The following is a 21946-nucleotide window of genomic DNA, read 5'->3' on the forward strand; positions in this document are numbered from 1 at the left end:
GCTAGTGTATTCTCTCTTGAAGATATGCTCATATTCAACTCCTAAGAAACTTAGAGTTCCAAAGCTTGAAATCGTCATATATCTATTTCACAAGCTCTGAATGCGGTTTCTGGTATATGGGCATACCCCTGATAGAGTATCGGCCCACCACCAAACCTTTTGCTTTTGGATGAAATTTGAGTGTTGACTTTCAAAAAATGCGCACTCTGAAAAACTTTGTTTCTGAATGCGGGAAAAGTTAAAGTTTTTATAAGGCCTATATCTAAAGCTCCTAAAGGAGCACATAGCTACCTTTGGGATATATGATATGGAACCACTCACCATCATACATATTTCATTTGGGAGCAGCTAGTGTATTCTCTCTTGAAGATATGCTCATATTCAACTCCTATGAAACTTAGAGTTCCAAAGCTTGAAATCGTCATATATCTATTTCACAAGCTCTGAATGCGGTTTCTGGTATATGGGCATACCCCTGATAGAGTATCGGCCCACCATCAAACCTTTTCCTTTTGGATGAAATTTGAGTGTTGACTTTCAAGAAACGCACAGTTTGAAAAACTTTGTTTCTGAATGCGGGAAAAAGGAAAGGTTTCATAAAGCCTATATCTAAAGCTCCTAAAGGAGCAGATGGCTACCTTTTGAATATGTGATATGGAACCACTCACCATCATACATATTTCATTTGGAAGCAGCTAGTGTATTCTCTCTTCAAGATATGCTCATATTCAACTCCTAAGAAACTTAGAGTTCCAAAGCTTGAAATCGTCATATATCTATTTCACAAGCTCTGAATGCGGTTTCTGGCATATGGGCATACCTCTGATAGAGTATCGGCGCAACATCAAACCTTTTCCTTTTGGATGAAATTTGAGTGTTGACTTTCAAGAAACGCACAGTTTGAAAAACTTTGTTTCTGAATGCGGGAAAAAGTAAAGGTTTCATAAAGCCTAGATCTAAAGCTCCTAAAGGAGCAGATGGCTACCTTTTGAATATGTGATATGGAACCACTCACCATCATACATACTTCATTTGGAAGCAGCTAGTGTATTCTCTCTTGAAGATATGCTCATATTCAACTCCTAAGAAACTTAGAGTTCCAAAGCTTGAAACCGTCATCTATTTACTTCACAAGCTCTGAATGCGGTTTCTGGCAAATGGGCATACTCCTGATAGAGTATTGGCCCACCATCAAACCTTTTGCTTTTTGGATGAAATTTGAGTGTTGACTTTCAAAAAATGCGCACTCTGAAAAACTTTGTTTCTGAATGCGGGAAAAGTTAAAGTTTTTATAAGGCCTATATCTAAAGCTCCTAAAGGAGCACATGGCTACCTTTGGGATATATGATATGGAACCACTCACCATCATACATATTTCATTTGGGAGCAGCTAGTGTATTCTCTCTTGAAGATATGCTCATATTCAACTCCTAAGAAACTTAGAGTTCCAAAGCTTGAAATCGTCATATATCTATTTCATAAGCTCTGAATGCGGTTTCTGGTATATGGGCATACCCCTGATAGAGTATCGGCCCACCATCAAACCTTTTCCTTTTGGATGAAATTTGAGTGTTGACTTTCAAGAAACGCACAGTTTGAAAAACTTTGTTTCTGAATGCGGGAAAAGGTAAAGGTTTCATAAAGCCTATATCTAAAGCTCCTAAAGGAGCAGATGGCTACCTTTTGAATATGTGATATGGAACCACTCACCATCATACATATTTCATTTGGAAGCAGCTAGTGTATTCTCTCTTGAAGATTTGCTCATATTCAACTCCTAAAAAACTTAGAGTTCCAAAGCTTGAAATCGTCATATATCTATTTCACAAGCTCTGAATGCGGTTTCTGGCATATGGGCATACCTCTGATAGAGTATCGGCCCACCATCAAACCTTTTCCTTTTGGATGAAATTTGAGTGTTGACTTTCAAGAAACGCACAGTTTGAAAAACTTTGTTTCTGAATGCGGGAAAAGGTAAAGGTTTCATAAAGCCTATATCTAAAGCTCCTAATGGAGCAGATGGCTACCTTTGGGATATATGATATGGAACCACTCACCATCATACATATTTCATTTGGAAGCAGCTAGTGTATTCTCTCTTGAAGATATGCTCATATTCAACTCCTAAGAAACTTAGAGTTCCAAAGCTTGAAATCGTCATATATTTACTTCACAAGCTCTGAATGCGGTTTCTAGCAAATGGGCATACTCCTGATAGAGTATTGGCCCACCATCAAACCTTTTCCTTTTGGATGAAATTTGAGTGTTGACTTTCAAAAAATGCGCACTCTGAAAAACTTTGTTTCTGAATGCGGGAAAAGTTAAAGTTTTTATAAGGCCTATATCTAAAGCTCCTAAAGGAGCAGATGGCTACCTTTGGGATATATGATATGGAACCACTCACCATCATACATATTTCATTTGGAAGCAGCTAGTGTATTCTCTCTTGAAGATATGCTCATATTCAACTCCTAAGAAACTTAGAGTTCCAAAGCTTGAAATCGTCATATATTTACTTCACAAGCTCTGAATGCGGTTTCTAGCAAATGGGCATACTCCTGATAGAGTATTGGCCCACCATCAAACCTTTTGCTTTTGGATGAAATTTGAGTGTTGACTTTCAAAAAATGCGCACTCTGAAAAACTTTGTTTCTGAATGCGGGAAAAGTTAAAGTTTTTATAAGGCCTATATCTAAAGCTCCTAAAGGAGCACATGGCTACCTTTGGGATATATGATATGGAACCACTCACCATCATACATATTTCATTTGGGAGCAGCTAGTGTATTCTCTCTTGAAGATATGCTCATATTCAACTCCTATGAAACTTAGAGTTCCAAAGCTTGAAATCGTCATATATCTATTTCACAAGCTCTGAATGCGGTTTCTGGTATATGGGCATACCCCTGATAGAGTATCGGCCCACCATCAAACCTTTTCCTTTTGGATGAAATTTGAGTGTTGACTTTCAAGAAACGCACAGTTTGAAAAACTTTGTTTCTGAATGCGGGAAAAAGGAAAGGTTTCATAAAGCCTATATCTAAAGCTCCTAAAGGAGCAGATGGCTACCTTTTGAATATGTGATATGGAACCACTCACCATCATACATATTTCATTTGGAAGCAGCTAGTGTATTCTCTCTTCAAGATATGCTCATATTCAACTCCTAAGAAACTTAGTGTTCCAAAGCTTGAAATCGTCATATATCTATTTCACAAGCTCTGAATGCGGTTTCTGGCATATGGGCATACCTCTGATAGAGTATCGGCGCAACATCAAACCTTTTCCTTTTGGATGAAATTTGAGTGTTGACTTTCAAGAAACGCACAGTTTGAAAAACTTTGTTTCTGAATGCGGGAAAAAGTAAAGGTTTCATAAAGCCTATATCTAAAGCTCCTAAAGGAGCAGATGGCTACCTTTTGAATATGTGATATGGAACCACTCACCATCATACATACTTCATTTGGAAGCAGCTAGTGTATTCTCTCTTGAAGATATGCTCATATTCAACTCCTAAGAAACTTAGAGTTCCAAAGCTTGAAACCGTCATCTATTTACTTCACAAGCTCTGAATGCGGTTTCTGGCAAATGGGCATACTCCTGATAGAGTATTGGCCCACCATCAAACCTTTTGCTTTTGGATGAAATTTGAGTGTTGACTTTCAAAAAATGCGCACTCTGAAAAACTTTGTTTCTGAATGCGGGAAAAGTTAAAGTTTTTATAAGGCCTATATCTAAAGCTCCTAAAGGAGCACATGGCTACCTTTGGGATATATGATATGGAACCACTCACCATCATACATATTTCATTTGGGAGAAGCTAGTGTATTCTCTCTTGAAGATATGCTCATATTCAACTCCTAAGAAACTTAGAGTTCCAAAGCTTGAAATCGTCATATATCTATTTCATAAGCTCTGAATGCGGTTTCTGGTATATGGGCATACCCCTGATAGAGTATCGGCCCACCATCAAACCTTTTCCTTTTGGATGAAATTTGAGTGTTGACTTTCAAGAAACGCACAGTTTGAAAAACTTTGTTTCTGAATGCGGGAAAAGGTAAAGGTTTCATAAAGCCTATATCTAAAGCTCCTAAAGGAGCAGATGGCTACCTTTGGGATATATGATATGGAACCACTCACCATCATATATATTTCATTTGGAAGCAGCTAGTGTATTCTCTCTTGAAGATATGCTCATATTCAACTCCTAAGAAACTTAGAGTTCCAAAGCTTGAAATCGTCATATATTTACTTCACAAGCTCTGAATGCGGTTTCTGGCAAATGGGCATACTCCTGATAGAGTATTGGCCCACCATCAAACCTTTTGCTTTTGGATGAAATTTGAGTGTTGACTTTCAAAAAATGCGCACTCTGAAAAACTTTGTTTCTGAATGCGGGAAAAGTTAAAGTTTTTATAAGGCCTATATCTAAAGCTCCTAAAGGAGCACATGGCTACCTTTGGGATATATGATATGGAACCACTCACCATCATACATATTTCATTTGGAAGCAGCTAGTGTATTCTCTCTTGAAGATATGCTCATATTCAACTCCTAAGAAACTTAGAGTTCCAAAGCTTGAAATCGTCATATATTTACTTCACAAGCTCTGAATGCGGTTTCTGGCAAATGGGCATACTCCTGATAGAGTATTGGCCCACCATCAAACCTTTTGCTTTTGGATGAAATTTGAGTGTTGACTTTCAAAAAATGCGCACCCTGAAAAACTTTGTTTCTGAATGCGGGAAAAGTTAAAGTTTTTATAAGGCCTATATCTAAAGCTCCTAAAGGAGCACATGGCTACCTTTGGGATATATGATATGGAACCACTCACCATCATACATATTTCATTTGGGAGCAGCTAGTGTATTCTCTCTTGAAGATATGCTCATATTCAACTCCTAAGAAACTTAGAGTTCCAAAGCTTGAAATCGTCATATATCTATTTCACAAGCTCTGAATGCGGTTTCTGGCATATGGGCATACCTCTGATAGAGTATCGGCCCACCATCAAACCTTTTCCTTTTGGATGAAATTTGAGTGTTGACTTTCAAGAAACGCACAGTTTGAAAAACTTTGTTTCTGAATGCGGGAAAAAGTAAAGGTTTCATAAAGCCTATATCTAAAGCTCCTAAAGGAGCAGATGGCTACCTTTGGGATATATGATATGGAACCACTCACCATCATACATATTTCATTTGGAAGCAGCTAGTGTATTCTCTCTTGAAGATATGCTCATATTCAACTCCTAAGAAACTTAGAGTTCCAAAGCTTGAAATCGTCATATATTTACTTCACAAGCTCTGAATGCGGTTTCTAGCAAATGGGCATACTCCTGATAGAGTATTGGCCCACCATCAAACCTTTTCCTTTTGGATGAAATTTGAGTGTTGACTTTCAAAAAATGCGCACTCTGAAAAACTTTGTTTCTGAATGCGGGAAAAGTTAAAGTTTTTATAAGGCCTATATCTAAAGCTCCTAAAGGAGCACATGGCTACCTTTGGGATATATGATATGGAACCACTCACCATCATACATATTTCATTTGGAAGCAGCTAGTGTATTCTCTCTTGAAGATATGCTCATATTCAACTTCTAAGACACTTAGAGTTCCAAAGCTTGAAATCGTCATATATTTACTTCACAAGCTCTGAATGCGGTTTCTGGCAAATGGGCATACTCCTGATAGAGTATTGGCCCACCATCAAACCTTTTGCTTTTGGATGAAATTTGAGTGTTGACTTTCAAAAAATGCGCACCCTGAAAAACTTTGTTTCTGAATGCGGGAAAAGTTAAAGGTTTCATAAAGCCTATATCTAAAGCTCCTAAAGGAGCAGATGGCTACCTTTTGAATATGTGATATGGAACCACTCACCATCATACATATTTCATTTGGAAGCAGCTAGTGTATTCTCTCTTGAAGATATGCTCATATTCAACTCCTAAGAAACTTAGAGTTCCAAAGCTTGAAATCGTCATATATCTATTTCACAAGCTCTGAATGCGTTTTCTGGCATATGGGCATACCTCTGATAGAGTATCGGCCCACCATCAAACCTTTTCCTTTTGGATGAAATTTGAGTGTTGACTTTCAAGAAACGCACAGTTTGAAAAACTTTGTTTCTGAATGCGGGAAAATTTAAAGGTTTCATAAAGCCTATATCTAAAGCTCCTAAAGGAGCAGATGGCTACCTTTTGAATATGTGATATGGAACCACTCACCATCATACATATTTCATTTGGAAGCAGCTAGTGTATTCTCTCTTAAAGATATGCTCATATTCAACTCCTAAGAAACTTAGAGTGCCAAAGCTTGAAATCGTCATATATCTATTTCACAAGCTCTGAATGCGGTTTCTGGCAAATGGGCATACTCCTGATAGAGTATTGGCCCACCATCAAACCTTTTCCTTTTGGATGAAATTTTAGTGTTGGCTTTCAAGAAATGCGCACTCTGAAAAACTTTGTTTCTGAATGCGGGAAAAGTTAAAGTTTTTATAAGACCTATATCTAAAGCTCCTAAAGGAGCACATGGCTACCTTTGGGATATATGATATGGAACCACTCACCATCATACATATTTCATTTGGAAGCAGCTAGTGTATTCTCTCTTGAAGATATTCTCATATTCAACTTCTAAGACACTTAGAGTTCCAAAGCTTGAAATCGTCATATATTTACTTCACAAGCTCTGAATGCGGTTTCTGGCAAATGGGCATACTCCTGATAGAGTATTGGCCCACCATCAAACCTTTTGCTTTTGGATGAAATTTGAGTGTTGACTTTCAAAAAATGCGCACCCTGAAAAACTTTGTTTCTGAATGCGGGAAAAGTTAAAGGTTTCATAAAGCCTATATCTAAAGCTCCTAAAGGAGCAGATGGCTACCTTTTGAATATGTGATATGGAACCACTCACCATCATACATATTTCATTTGGAAGCAGCTAGTGTATTCTCTCTTGAAGATATGCTCATATTCAACTCCTAAGAAACTTAGAGTTCCAAAGCTTGAAATCGTCATATATCTATTTCACAAGCTCTGAATGCGTTTTCTGGCATATGGGCATACCTCTGATAGAGTATCGGCCCACCATCAAACCTTTTCCTTTTGGATGAAATTTGAGTGTTGACTTTCAAGAAACGCACAGTTTGAAAAACTTTGTTTCTGAATGCGGGAAAATTTAAAGGTTTCATAAAGCCTATATCTAAAGCTCCTAAAGGAGCAGATGGCTACCTTTTGAATATGTGATATGGAACCACTCACCATCATACATATTTCATTTGGAAGCAGCTAGTGTATTCTCTCTTAAAGATATGCTCATATTCAACTCCTAAGAAACTTAGAGTGCCAAAGCTTGAAATCGTCATATATCTATTTCACAAGCTCTGAATGCGGTTTCTGGCAAATGGGCATACTCCTGATAGAGTATTGGCCCACCATCAAACCTTTTCCTTTTGGATGAAATTTTAGTGTTGGCTTTCAAGAAATGCGCACTCTGAAAAACTTTGTTTCTGAATGCGGGAAAAGTTAAAGTTTTTATAAGACCTATATCTAAAGCTCCTAAAGGAGCACATGGCTACCTTTGGGATATATGATATGGAACCACTCACCATCATACATATTTCATTTGGGAGCAGCTAGTGTATTCTCTCTTGAAGATATTCTCATATTCAACTCCTAAGAAACTTAGAGTTCTATAGCTTGAAATCGTCATTTATCTATTTCACAAGCTCTGAATGCGGTTTCTGGCATATGGGCATACCCCTGATAGAGTATCGGCCCACCATCAAACCTTTTCCTTTTGGATGAAATTTGAGTGTTGGCTTTAATGAAATGCGCACTCTGAAAAACTTTGTTTCTGAATGCGGTAAAAGTTAAAGTTTTTATAAGGCCTATATCTAAAGCTCCTAAAGAAGCACATGGCTACCTTTGGGATATATGATATGGAACCACTCACCATCATACATATTTCATTTGGGAGCAGCTAGTGTATTCTCTCTTGAAGATATGCTCATATTCAACTCCTAAGAAACTTAGAGTTCGAAAGCTTGAAATCGTCATATATCTATTTCACAAGCTCTGAATGCGGTTTCTGGCATATGGGCATACCCCTGATAGAGTATCGGCCCACCATCAAACCTTTTCCTTTTGGATGAAATTTGAGTGTTGACTTTCAAGAAACGCACAGTTTGAAAAACTTTGTTTCTGAATGCGGGACAAGGTAAAGGTTTAATAAAGCCTATATCTAAAGCTCCTAAAGGAGCAGATGGCTACCTTTTGAATATGTGATATGGAACCACTCACCATCATACATATTTTATTTGGAAGCAGCTAGTGTATTCTCTCTTCAAGATATGCTCATATTCAACTCCTAAGAAACTTAGAGTGCCAAAGCATGAAATCGTCATATATTTACTTCACAAGCTCTGAATGCGGTTTCTGGCAAATGGGCATACTCCTGATAGAGTATTGGCCCACCATCAAACCTTTTCCTTTTGGATGAAATTTTAGTGTTGGCTTTCAAGAAATGCGCACTCTGAAAAACTTTGTTTCTGAATGCGGGAAAAGTTAAAGTTTTTATAAGACCTATATCTAAAGCTCCTAAAGGAGCACATGGCTACCTTTGGGATATATGATATGGAACCACTCACCATCATACATATTTCATTTGGGAGCAGCTAGTGTATTCTCTCTTGAAGATATGCTCATATTCAACTCCTAAGAAACTTAGAGTTCCAAAGCTTGAAATCGTCATATATCTATTTCACAAGCTCTGAATGCGGTTTCTGGTATATGGGCATACCCCTGACAGAGTATCGGCCCACCATCAAACCTTTTCCTTTTGGATGAAATTTGAGTGTTGACTTTCAAGAAACGCACAGTTTGAAAAACTTTGTTTCTGAATGCGGGAAAAAGTAAAGGTTTCATAAAGCCTATATCTAAAGCTCCTAAAGGAGCAGATGGCTACCTTTTGAATATGTGATATGGAACCACTCACCATCATACATATTTCATTTGGAAGCAGCTAGTGTATTCTCTCTTGAAGATATGCTCATATTCAACTCCTAAGAAACTTAGAGTTCCAAAGCTTGAAATCGTCATATATCTATTTCACAAGCTCTGAATGCGGTTTCTGGCATATGGGCATACCTCTGATAGAGTATCGGCCCACCATCAAACCTTTTCCTTTTGGATGAAATTTGAGTGTTGACTTTCAAGAAACGCACAGTTTGAAAAACTTTGTTTCTGAATGCGGGAAAATTTAAAGGTTTCATAAAGCCTATATCTAAAGCTCCTAAAGGAGCAGATGGCTACCTTTTGAATATGTGATATGGAACCACTCACCATCATACATATTTCATTTGGAAGCAGCTAGTGTATTCTCTCTTAAAGATATGCTCATATTCAACTCCTAAGAAACTTAGAGTGCCAAAGCTTGAAATCGTCATATATCTATTTCACAAGCTCTGAATGCGGTTTCTGGCAAATGGGCATACTCCTGATAGAGTATTGGCCCACCATCAAACCTTTTCCTTTTGGATGAAATTTTAGTGTTGGCTTTCAAGAAATGCGCACTCTGAAAAACTTTGTTTCTGAATGCGGGAAAAGTTAAAGTTTTTATAAGACCTATATCTAAAGCTCCTAAAGGAGCACATGGCTACCTTTGGGATATATGATATGGAACCACTCACCATCATACATATTTCATTTGGGAGCAGCTAGTGTATTCTCTCTTGAAGATATTCTCATATTCAACTCCTAAGAAACTTAGAGTTCTATAGCTTGAAATCGTCATTTATCTATTTCACAAGCTCTGAATGCGGTTTCTGGCATATGGGCATACCCCTGATAGAGTATCGGCCCACCATCAAACCTTTTCCTTTTGGATGAAATTTGAGTGTTGGCTTTAATGAAATGCGCACTCTGAAAAACTTTGTTTCTGAATGCGGTAAAAGTTAAAGTTTTTATAAGGCCTATATCTAAAGCTCCTAAAGGAGCACATGGCTACCTTTGGGATATATGATATGGAACCACTCACCATCATACATATTTCATTTGGGAGCAGCTAGTGTATTCTCTCTTGAAGATATGCTCATATTCAACTCCTAAGAAACTTAGAGTTCGAAAGCTTGAAATCGTCATATATCTATTTCACAAGCTCTGAATGCGGTTTCTGGCATATGGGCATACCCCTGATAGAGTATCGGCCCACCATCAAACCTTTTCCTTTTGGATGAAATTTGAGTGTTGACTTTCAAGAAACGCACAGTTTGAAAAACTTTGTTTCTGAATGCGGGACAAGGTAAAGGTTTCATAAAGCCTATATCTAAAGCTCCTAAAGGAGCAGATGGCTACCTTTTGAATATGTGATATGGAACCACTCACCATCATACATATTTCATTTGGAAGCAGCTAGTGTATTCTCTCTTCAAGATATGGTCATATTCAACTCCTAAGAAACTTAGAGTGCCAAAGCTTGAAATCGTCATATATCTATTTCACAAGCTCTGAATGCGGTTTCCGGCAAATGGGCATACTCCTGATAGAGTATTGGCCCACCATCAAACCTTTTCCTTTTGGATGAAATTTGAGTGTTGGCTTTCAAGAAATGTGCACTCTGAAAAACTTTGTTTCTGAATGCGGGAAAAGTTAAAGTTTTTATAAGACCTATATCTAAAGCTCCTAAAGGAGCACATGGCTACCTTTGGGATATATGATATGGAACCACTCACCATCATACATATTTCATTTGGGAGCAGCTAGTGTATTCTCTCTTGAAGATATTCTCATATTCAACTCCTAAGAAACTTAGAGTTCCAAAGCTTGAAATCGTCATATATCTATTTCACAAGCTCTGAATGCGGTTTCTGGCATATGGGCATACCCCTGATAGAGTATCGGCCCACCATCAAACCTTTTCCTTTTGGATGAAATTTGAGTGTTGACTTTCAAGAAACGCACAGTTTGAAAAACTTTGTTTCTGAATGCGGGAAAAGGTAAAGGTTTCATAAAGCCTATATCTAAAGCTCCTAAAGGAGCAGATGGCTACCTTTTGAATATGTGATATGGAACCACTCACCATCATACATATTTCATTTGGAAGCAGGTAGTGTATTCTCTCTTCAAGATATGCTCATATTCAACTCCTAAGAAACTTAGAGTGCCAAAGCTTGAAATCGTCATATATTTACTTCACAAGCTCTGAATGCGGTTTCTGGCAAATGGGCATACTCCTGATAGAGTATTGGCCCACCATCAAACCTTTTCCTTTTGGATGAAATTTGAGTGTTGGCTTTCAAGAAATGCGCACTCTGAAAAACTTTGTTTCTGAATGCGGGAAAAGTTAAAGTTTTTATAAGACCTATATCTAAAGCTCCTAAAGGAGCAGATGGCTACCTTTTGAATATGTGATATGGAACCACTCACCATCATACATATTTCATTTGGGAGCAGCTAGTGTATTCTCTCTTCAAGATATGCTCATATTCAACTCCAAAGAAACTTAGAGTTCCAAAGCTTGAAATCGTCATAAATTTACTTCACAAGCTCTGAATGCGGTTTCTGGCAAATGGGCATACTCCTGATAGAGTATTGGCCCACCATCAAACCTTTTCCTTTTGGATGAAATTTGAGTGTTGACTTTCAAGAAAGGCACAGTTTGAAAAACTTTGTTTCTGAATGCGGGAAAAGATAAAGGTTTCATAAAGCCTATATCTAAAGCTCCTAAAGGAGCAGATGGCTACCTTTTGAATATGTGATATGGAACCACTCACCATCATACATATTTCATTTGGAAGCAGCTAGTGTATTCTCTCTTCAAGATATGCTCATATTCAACTCCTAAGAAACTTAGAGTGCCAAAGCATGAAATCGTCATAAATTTACTTCACAAGCTCTGAATGCGGTTTCTGGCAAATGGGCATACTCCTGATAGAGTATTGGCCCACCATCAAACCTTTTCCTTTTGGATGAAATTTGAGTGTTGGCTTTCAAGAAATGCGCACTCTGAAAAACTTTGTTTCTGAATGCGGGAAAAGTTAAAGTTTTTATAAGACCTATATCTAAAGCTCCTAAAGGAGCACATGGCTACCTTTGGGATATATGATATGGAACCACTCACCATCATACATATTTCATTTGGGAGCAGCTAGTGTATTCTCTCTTGAAGATATGCTCATATTCAACTCCTAAAAAACTTAGAGTTCCAAAGCTTGAAATCGTCATATATCTATTTCACAAGCTCTGAATGCGGTTTCTGGCATATGGGCATACCCCTGATAGAGTATCGGCCCACCATCAAACCTTTTCCTTTTGGATGAAATTTTAGTGTTGACTTTCAAGAAATGCGCACTCTGAAAAACTTTGTTTCTGAATGCGGGAAAAGTTAAAGTTTTTATAAGACCTATATCTAAAGCTCCTAAAGGAGCACATGGCTACCTTTGGGATATATGATATGGAACCACTCACCATCATACATATTTCATTTGGGAGCAGCTAGTGTATTCTCTCTTGAAGATATGCTCATATTCAACTCCTAAGAAACTTAGAGTTCCAAAGCTTGAAATCGTCATATATCTATTTCACAAGCTCTGAATGCGGTTTCTGGTATATGGGCATACCCCTGACAGAGTATCGGCCCACCATCAAACCTTTTCCTTTTGGATGAAATTTGAGTGTTGACTTTCAAGAAACGCACAGTTTGAAAAACTTTGTTTCTGAATGCGGGAAAAAGTAAAGGTTTCATAAAGCCTATATCTAAAGCTCCTAAAGGAGCAGATGGCTACCTTTTGAATATGTGATATGGAACCACTCACCATCATACATATTTCATTTGGAAGCAGCTAGTGTATTCTCTCTTGAAGATATGCTCATATTCAACTCCTAAGAAACTTAGAGTTCCAAAGCTTGAAATCGTCATATATCTATTTCACAAGCTCTGAATGCGGTTTCTGGCATATGGGCATACCTCTGATAGAGTATCGGCCCACCATCAAACCTTTTCCTTTTGGATGAAATTTGAGTGTTGACTTTCAAGAAACGCACAGTTTGAAAAACTTTGTTTCTGAATGCGGGAAAATTTAAAGGTTTCATAAAGCCTATATCTAAAGCTCCTAAAGGAGCAGATGGCTACCTTTTGAATATGTGATATGGAACCACTCACCATCATACATATTTCATTTGGAAGCAGCTAGTGTATTCTCTCTTAAAGATATGCTCATATTCAACTCCTAAGAAACTTAGAGTGCCAAAGCTTGAAATCGTCATATATCTATTTCACAAGCTCTGAATGCGGTTTCTGGCAAATGGGCATACTCCTGATAGAGTATTGGCCCACCATCAAACCTTTTCCTTTTGGATGAAATTTTAGTGTTGGCTTTCAAGAAATGCGCACTCTGAAAAACTTTGTTTCTGAATGCGGGAAAAGTTAAAGTTTTTATAAGACCTATATCTAAAGCTCCTAAAGGAGCACATGGCTACCTTTGGGATATATGATATGGAACCACTCACCATCATACATATTTCATTTGGGAGCAGCTAGTGTATTCTCTCTTGAAGATATGCTCATATTCAACTCCTAAGAAACTTAGAGTTCCAAAGCTTGAAATCGTCATATATCTATTTCACAAGCTCTGAATGCGGTTTCTGGTATATGGGCATACCCCTGACAGAGTATCGGCCCACCATCAAACCTTTTCCTTTTGGATGAAATTTGAGTGTTGACTTTCAAGAAACGCACAGTTTGAAAAACTTTGTTTCTGAATGCGGGAAAAAGTAAAGGTTTCATAAAGCCTATATCTAAAGCTCCTAAAGGAGCAGATGGCTACCTTTTGAATATGTGATATGGAACCACTCACCATCATACATATTTCATTTGGAAGCAGCTAGTGTATTCTCTCTTGAAGATATGCTCATATTCAACTCCTAAGAAACTTAGAGTTCCAAAGCTTGAAATCGTCATATATCTATTTCACAAGCTCTGAATGCGGTTTCTGGCATATGGGCATACCTCTGATAGAGTATCGGCCCACCATCAAACCTTTTCCTTTTGGATGAAATTTGATTGTTGACTTTCAAGAAACGCACAGTTTGAAAAACTTTGTTTCTGAATGCGGGAAAATTTAAAGGTTTCATAAAGCCTATATCTAAAGCTCCTAAAGGAGCAGATGGCTACCTTTTGAATATGTGATATGGAACCACTCACCATCATACATATTTCATTTGGAAGCAGCTAGTGTATTCTCTCTTAAAGATATGCTCATATTCAACTCCTAAGAAACTTAGAGTGCCAAAGCTTGAAATCGTCATATATCTATTTCACAAGCTCTGAATGCGGTTTCTGGCAAATGGGCATACTCCTGATAGAGTATTGGCCCACCATCAAACCTTTTCCTTTTGGATGAAATTTTAGTGTTGGCTTTCAAGAAATGCGCACTCTGAAAAACTTTGTTTCTGAATGCGGGAAAAGTTAAAGTTTTTATAAGACCTATATCTAAAGCTCCTAAAGGAGCACATGGCTACCTTTGGGATATATGATATGGAACCACTCACCATCATACATATTTCATTTGGGAGCAGCTAGTGTATTCTCTCTTGAAGATATTCTCATATTCAACTCCTAAGAAACTTAGAGTTCTATAGCTTGAAATCGTCATTTATCTATTTCACAAGCTCTGAATGCGGTTTCTGGCATATGGGCATACCCCTGATAGAGTATCGGCCCACCATCAAACCTTTTCCTTTTGGATGAAATTTGAGTGTTGGCTTTAATGAAATGCGCACTCTGAAAAACTTTGTTTCTGAATGCGGTAAAAGTTAAAGTTTTTATAAGGCCTATATCTAAAGCTCCTAAAGGAGCACATGGCTACCTTTGGGATATATGATATGGAACCACTCACCATCATACATATTTCATTTGGGAGCAGCTAGTGTATTCTCTCTTGAAGATATGCTCATATTCAACTCCTAAGAAACTTAGAGTTCGAAAGCTTGAAATCGTCATATATCTATTTCACAAGCTCTGAATGCGGTTTCTGGCATATGGGCATACCCCTGATAGAGTATCGGCCCACCATCAAACCTTTTCCTTTTGGATGAAATTTGAGTGTTGACTTTCAAGAAACGCACAGTTTGAAAAACTTTGTTTCTGAATGCGGGACAAGGTAAAGGTTTCATAAAGCCTATATCTAAAGCTCCTAAAGGAGCAGATGGCTACCTTTTGAATATGTGATATGGAACCACTCACCATCATACATATTTCATTTGGAAGCAGCTAGTGTATTCTCTCTTCAAGATATGGTCATATTCAACTCCTAAGAAACTTAGAGTGCCAAAGCTTGAAATCGTCATATATCTATTTCACAAGCTCTGAATGCGGTTTCCGGCAAATGGGCATACTCCTGATAGAGTATTGGCCCACCATCAAACCTTTTCCTTTTGGATGAAATTTGAGTGTTGGCTTTCAAGAAATGTGCACTCTGAAAAACTTTGTTTCTGAATGCGGGAAAAGTTAAAGTTTTTATAAGACCTATATCTAAAGCTCCTAAAGGAGCACATGGCTACCTTTGGGATATATGATATGGAACCACTCACCATCATACATATTTCATTTGGGAGCAGCTAGTGTATTCTCTCTTGAAGATATTCTCATATTCAACTCCTAAGAAACTTAGAGTTCCAAAGCTTGAAATCGTCATATATCTATTTCACAAGCTCTGAATGCGGTTTCTGGCATATGGGCATACCCCTGATAGAGTATCGGCCCACCATCAAACCTTTTCCTTTTGGATGAAATTTGAGTGTTGACTTTCAAGAAACGCACAGTTTGAAAAACTTTGTTTCTGAATGCGGGAAAAGGTAAAGGTTTCATAAAGCCTATATCTAAAGCTCCTAAAGGAGCAGATGGCTACCTTTTGAATATGTGATATGGAACCACTCACCATCATACATATTTCATTTGGAAGCAGGTAGTGTATTCTCTCTTCAAGATATGCTCATATTCAACTCCTAAGAAACTTAGAGTGCCAAAGCTTGAAATCGTCATATATTTACTTCACAAGCTCTGAATGCGGTTTCTGGCAAATGGGCATACTCCTGATAGAGTATTGGCCCACCATCAAACCTTTTCCTTTTGGATGAAATTTGAGTGTTGGCTTTCAAGAAATGCGCACTCTGAAAAACTTTGTTTCTGAATGCGGGAAAAGTTAAAGTTTTTATAAGACCTATATCTAAAGCTCCTAAAGGAGCACATGGCTACCTTCGGGATATATGATATGGAACCACTCACCATCATACATTTTTCATTTGGGAGCAGCTAGTGTATTCTCTCTTGAAGATATGCTCATATTCAACTCCTAAGAAACTTAGAGTTCCAAAGCTTGAAATCGTCATATATCTATTTCACAAGCTCTGAATGCGGTTTCTGGCATATGGGCATACCCCTGATAGAGTATCGGCCCACCATCAAACCTTTTCCTTTTGGATGAAATTTGAGTGTTGACTTTCAAGAAACGCACAGTTTGAAAAACTTTGTTTCTGAATGCGGGAAAAGGTAAAGGTTTCATAAAGCCTATATCTAAAGCTCCTAAAGGAGCAGATGGCTACCTTTTGAATATGTGATATGGAACCACTCACCATCATACATATTTCATTTGGAAGCAGCTAATGTATTCTCTCTTCAAGATATGCTCATATTCAACTCCTAAGAAACTTAGAGTGCCAAAGCATGAAATCGTCATATATTTACTTCACAAGCTCTGAATGCGGTTTCTGGCAAATGGGCATACTCCTGATAGAGTATTGGCCCACCATCAAACCTTTTCCTTATGGATGAAATTTGAGTTTTGGCTTTCAAGAAATGCGCACTCTGAAAAACTTTGTTTCTGAATGCGGGAAAAGTTAAAGTTATTATAAGGCCTATATCTAAAGCTCCTAAAGGAGCACATGGCTACCTTTGGGATATATGATATGGAACCACTCACCATCATACATATTTCATTTGGGAGCAGCTAGTGTATTCATCCAGAATGCAGCAGCTCGTCTGGTCTTCAACCTTCCCAAATACTCACACGTCACCACCCTGCTTACTTCCCTCCACTGGCTGCCTGTCATGGCTCGCATCAAATTCAAAACATTGGTGCTAGCCTTCCAAGCAGTTAAAGGGTCTTCCCCAGCTCATCAGCAAAAAATCATCAGACCCTACACCCCTGCCAGACCTCTTCGTTCAGCCTCCACAGGCCGCTTGGCACCTCCCCCTCTCAGAACCTCCACCTCACGCTCACGACTACTGTCTGTTCTGGCTCGACGGTGGTGGAACGAACTCCCCGTTGAGGTCAGAACTATAGAATCTCTCCCCACCTTCAAGCGCAAGCTGAAGACGCACCTCTTCAAGCAGCACCTCTCCCCATCCCTCCCTACCTCCCTGTGAACCTTAATTGTTGTCTCTGTGACTTGCTTTGTGTATCGGTATTTTTAGTTGGCTAGGTAAGCAGTGTTTGGATAGTTAACTTTGGTCACTTTTGCTCTTGTTTGTTTGTTTGTTCGTTTGTTCAAAAAAAAAAAAAAAAAAAAAAAAAAAATGGCCCTTGTCCTTATCTTTGTTGTACAGGTAGCAGTTGAAATTGTACTTACCTCTAGGGTCTTTCAGCGAACTTATCCCTGGTTATGGGTATGCACTTTGTTGTACGTCGCTCTGGATAAGAGCGTCTGCCAAATGCCAATAATGTAATGTAATGTAATGTATTCTCTCTTGAAGATATGCTCATATTCAACTCCTAAGAAACTTAGAGTTCCAAAGCTTGAAATCGTCATATATCTATTTCACAAGCTCTGAATGCGGTTTCTGGCATATGGGCATACCCCTGATAGAGTATCGGCCCACCATCAAACCTTTTCCTTTTGGATGAAATTTGAGTGTTGACTTTCAAGAAACGCACAGTTTGAAAAACTTTGTTTCTGAATGCGGGAAAAGGTAAAGGTTTCATAAAGCCTATATCTAAAGCTCCTAAAGGAGCAGATGGCTACCTTTTGAATATGTGATATGGAACCACTCACCATCATACATATTTCATTTGGAAGCAGCTAGTGTATTCTCTCTTGAAGATATGCTCATATTCAACTCCAAAGAAACTTAGAGTGCCAAAGCTTGAAATCGTCATATATTTACTTCACAAGCTCTGAATGCGGTTTCTGGCAAATGGGCATACTCCTGATAGAGTATTGGCCCACCATCAAACCTTTTCCTTTTGGATGAAATTTGAGTCTTGGCTTTCAAGAAATGCGCACTCTGAAAAACTTTGTTTCTGAATGCGGGAAAAGTTAATGTTTTTATAAGACCTATATCTAAAGCTCCTAAAGGAGCAGATGGCTACCTTTTGAATATGTGATATGGAACCACTCACCATCATACATATTTCATTTGGAAGCAGCTAGTGTATTCTCTCTTCAAGATATGCTCATATTCAACTCCAAAGAAACTTAGAGTTCCAAAGCTTGAAATCGTCATAAATTTACTTCACAAGCTCTGAATGCGGTTTCTGGCAAATGGGCATACTCCTGATAGAGTATTGGCCCACCATCAAACCTTTTCCTTTTGGATGAAATTTGAGTGTTGACTTTCAAGAAACGTACAGTTTGAAAAACTTTGTTTCTGAATGCGGGAAAAGATAAAGGTTTCATAAAGCCTATATCTAAAGCTCCTAAAGGAGCAGATGGCTACCTTTTGAATATGTGATATGGAACCACTCACCATCATACATATTTCATTTGGAAGCAGCTAGTGTATTCTCTCTTCAAGATATGCTCATATTCAACTCCTAAGAAACTTAGAGTGCCAAAGCATGAAATCGTCATATATTTACTTCACAAGCTCTGAATGCGGTTTCTGGCAAATGGGCATACTCCTGATAGAGTATTGGCCCACCATCAAACCTTTTCCTTTTGGATGAAATTTGAGTGTTGGCTTTCAAGAAATGCGCACTCTGAAAAACTTTGTTTCTGAATGCGGGAAAAGTTAATGTTTTTATAAGACCTATATCTAAAGCTCCTAAAGGAGCAGATGGCTACCTTTTGAATATGTGATATGGAACCACTCACCATCATACATATTTCATTTGGAAGCAGCTAGTGTATTCTCTCTTCAAGATATGCTCATATTCAACTCCAAAGAAACTTAGAGTTCCAAAGCTTGAAATCGTCATAAATTTACTTCACAAGCTCTGAATGCGGTTTCTGGCAAATGGGCATACTCCTGATAGAGTATTGGCCCACCATCAAACCTTTTCCTTTTGGATGAAATTTGAGTGTTGACTTTCAAGAAACGTACAGTTTGAAAAACTTTGTTTCTGAATGCGGGAAAAGATAAAGGTTTCATAAAGCCTATATCTAAAGCTCCTAAAGGAGCAGATGGCTACCTTTTGAATATGTGATATGGAACCACTCACCATCATACATATTTCATTTGGAAGCAGCTAGTGTATTCTCTCTTCAAGATATGCTCATATTCAACTCCTAAGAAACTTAGAGTGCCAAAGCATGAAATCGTCATATATTTACTTCACAAGCTCTGAATGCGGTTTCTGGCAAATGGGCATACTCCTGATAGAGTATTGGCCCACCATCAAACCTTTTCCTTTTGGATGAAATTTGAGTGTTGGCTTTCAAGAAATGCGCACTCTGAAAAACTTTGTTTCTGAATGCGGGAAAAGTTAAAGTTTTTATAAGACCTATATCTAAAGCTCCTAAAGGAGCACATGGCTACCTTTGGGATATATGATATGGAACCACTCACCATCATACATATTTCATTTGGGAGCAGCTAGTGTATTCTCTCTTGAAGATATGCTCATATTCAACTCCTAAAAAACTTAGAGTTCCAAAGCTTGAAATCGTCATATATCTATTTCACAAGCTCTGAATGCGGTTTCTGGCATATGGGCATACCCCTGATAGAGTATCGGCCCACCATCAAACCTTTTCCTTTTGGATGAAATTTTAGTGTTGACTTTCAAGAAATGCGCACTCTGAAAAACTTTGTTTCTGAATGCGGGAAAAGTTAAAGTTTTTATAAGACCTATATCTAAAGCTCCTAAAGGAGCACATGGCTACCTTTGGGATATATGATATGGAACCACTCACCATCATACATATTTCATTTGGGAGCAGCTAGTGTATTCTCTCTTGAAGATATGCTCATATTCAACTCCTAAGAAACTTAGAGTTCCAAAGCTTGAAATCGTCATATATCTATTTCACAAGCTCTGAATGAGGTTTCTGGCATATGGGCATACCCCTGATAGAGTATCGGCCCACCATCAAACCTTTTCCTTTTGGATGAAATTTGAGTGTTGACTTTCAAGAAACGCACAGTTTGAAAAACTTTGTTTCTGAATGCGGGAAAAGTTAAAGTTTTTATAAGTCCTATATCTAAAGCTCCTAAAGGAGCAGATGGCTACCTTTTGAATATGTGACATGGAACCACTCACCATCATACATATTTCATTTGGAAGCAGCTAGTGTATTCTCTCTTCAAGATATGCTCATATTCAACTCCTAAGAAACTTAGAGTGCCAAAGCTTGAAATCGTCATATATTTACTTCACCAGCTCTGAATGCGGTTTCTGGCAAATGGGCATACTCCTGATAGAGTATTGGCCCACCATCAAACCTTTTCCTTTTGGATGAAATTTGAGTGTTGGCTTTCAAGAAATGCGCACTCTGAAAAACTTTGTTTCTGAATGCGGGAAAAGTTAAAGTTTTTATAAGACCTATATCTAAAGCTCCTAAAGGAGCACATGGCTACCTTTGGGATATATGATATGGAACCACTCACCATCATACATATTTCATTTGGGAGCAGCTAGTGTATTCATCCAGAATGCAGCAGCTCGTCTGGTCTTCAACCTTCCCAAATACTCACACGTCACCCCCCTGCTTACTTCCCTCCACTGGCTGCCTGTCATGGCTCGCATCAAATTCAAAACATTGGTGCTAGCCTTCCAAGCTGTTAAAGGGTCTTCCCCAGCTTATCTGCAAAAAATCATCATCCCTACACCCCTGCCAGACCTCTTCGTTCAGCCTCCACAGGCCGCTTGGCACCTCCCCCTCTCAGAACCTCCACCTCACGCTCACGACTACTGTCTGTTCTGGCTCGACGGTGGTGGAACGAACTCCCCGTTGAGGTCAGAACTATAGAATCTCTCCCCACCTTCAAGCGCAAGCTGAAGACGCACCTCTTCAAGCAGCACCTCTCCCCATCCCTCCCTACCTCCATGTGAACCTTAATTGTTGTCTCTGTGACTTGCTTTGTGTATCGGTATTTTTAGTTGGCTAGGTAAGCAGTGTTTGGATAGTTAACTTTGGTCACTTTTGCTCTTGTTTGTTTGTTTGTTCGTTTGTTCAAAAAAAAAAAAAAAAAAAAAAAATGGCCCTTGTCCTTATCTTTGTTGTACAGGTAGCAGTTGAAATTGTACTTACCTCTAGGGTCTTTCAGCGAACTTATCCCTGGTTATGGGTATGCACTTTGTTGTACGTCGCTCTGGATAAGAGCGTCTGCCAAATGCCAATAATGTAATGTAATGTAATGTATTCTCTCTTGAAGATATGCTCATATTCAACTCCTAAGAAACTTAGAGTTCCAAAGCTTGAAATCGTCATATATCTATTTCACAAGCTCTGAATGCGGTTTCTGGCATATGGGCATACCCCTGATAGAGTATCGGCCCACCATCAAACCTTTTCCTTTTGGATGAAATTTGAGTGTTGACTTTCAAGAAACGCACAGTTTGAAAAACTTTGTTTCTGAATGCGGGAAAAGGTAAAGGTTTCATAAAGCCAATATCTAAAGCTCCTAAAGGAGCAGATGGCTACCTTTTGAATATGTGATATGGAACCACTCACCATCATACATATTTCATTTGGAAGCAGCTAGTGTATTCTCTCTTGAAGATATG

This window comes from Conger conger, chromosome 11 (genome assembly GCF_963514075.1).
Source record: "Conger conger chromosome 11, fConCon1.1, whole genome shotgun sequence".
Lineage (NCBI taxonomy): Eukaryota > Metazoa > Chordata > Actinopteri > Anguilliformes > Congridae > Conger > Conger conger.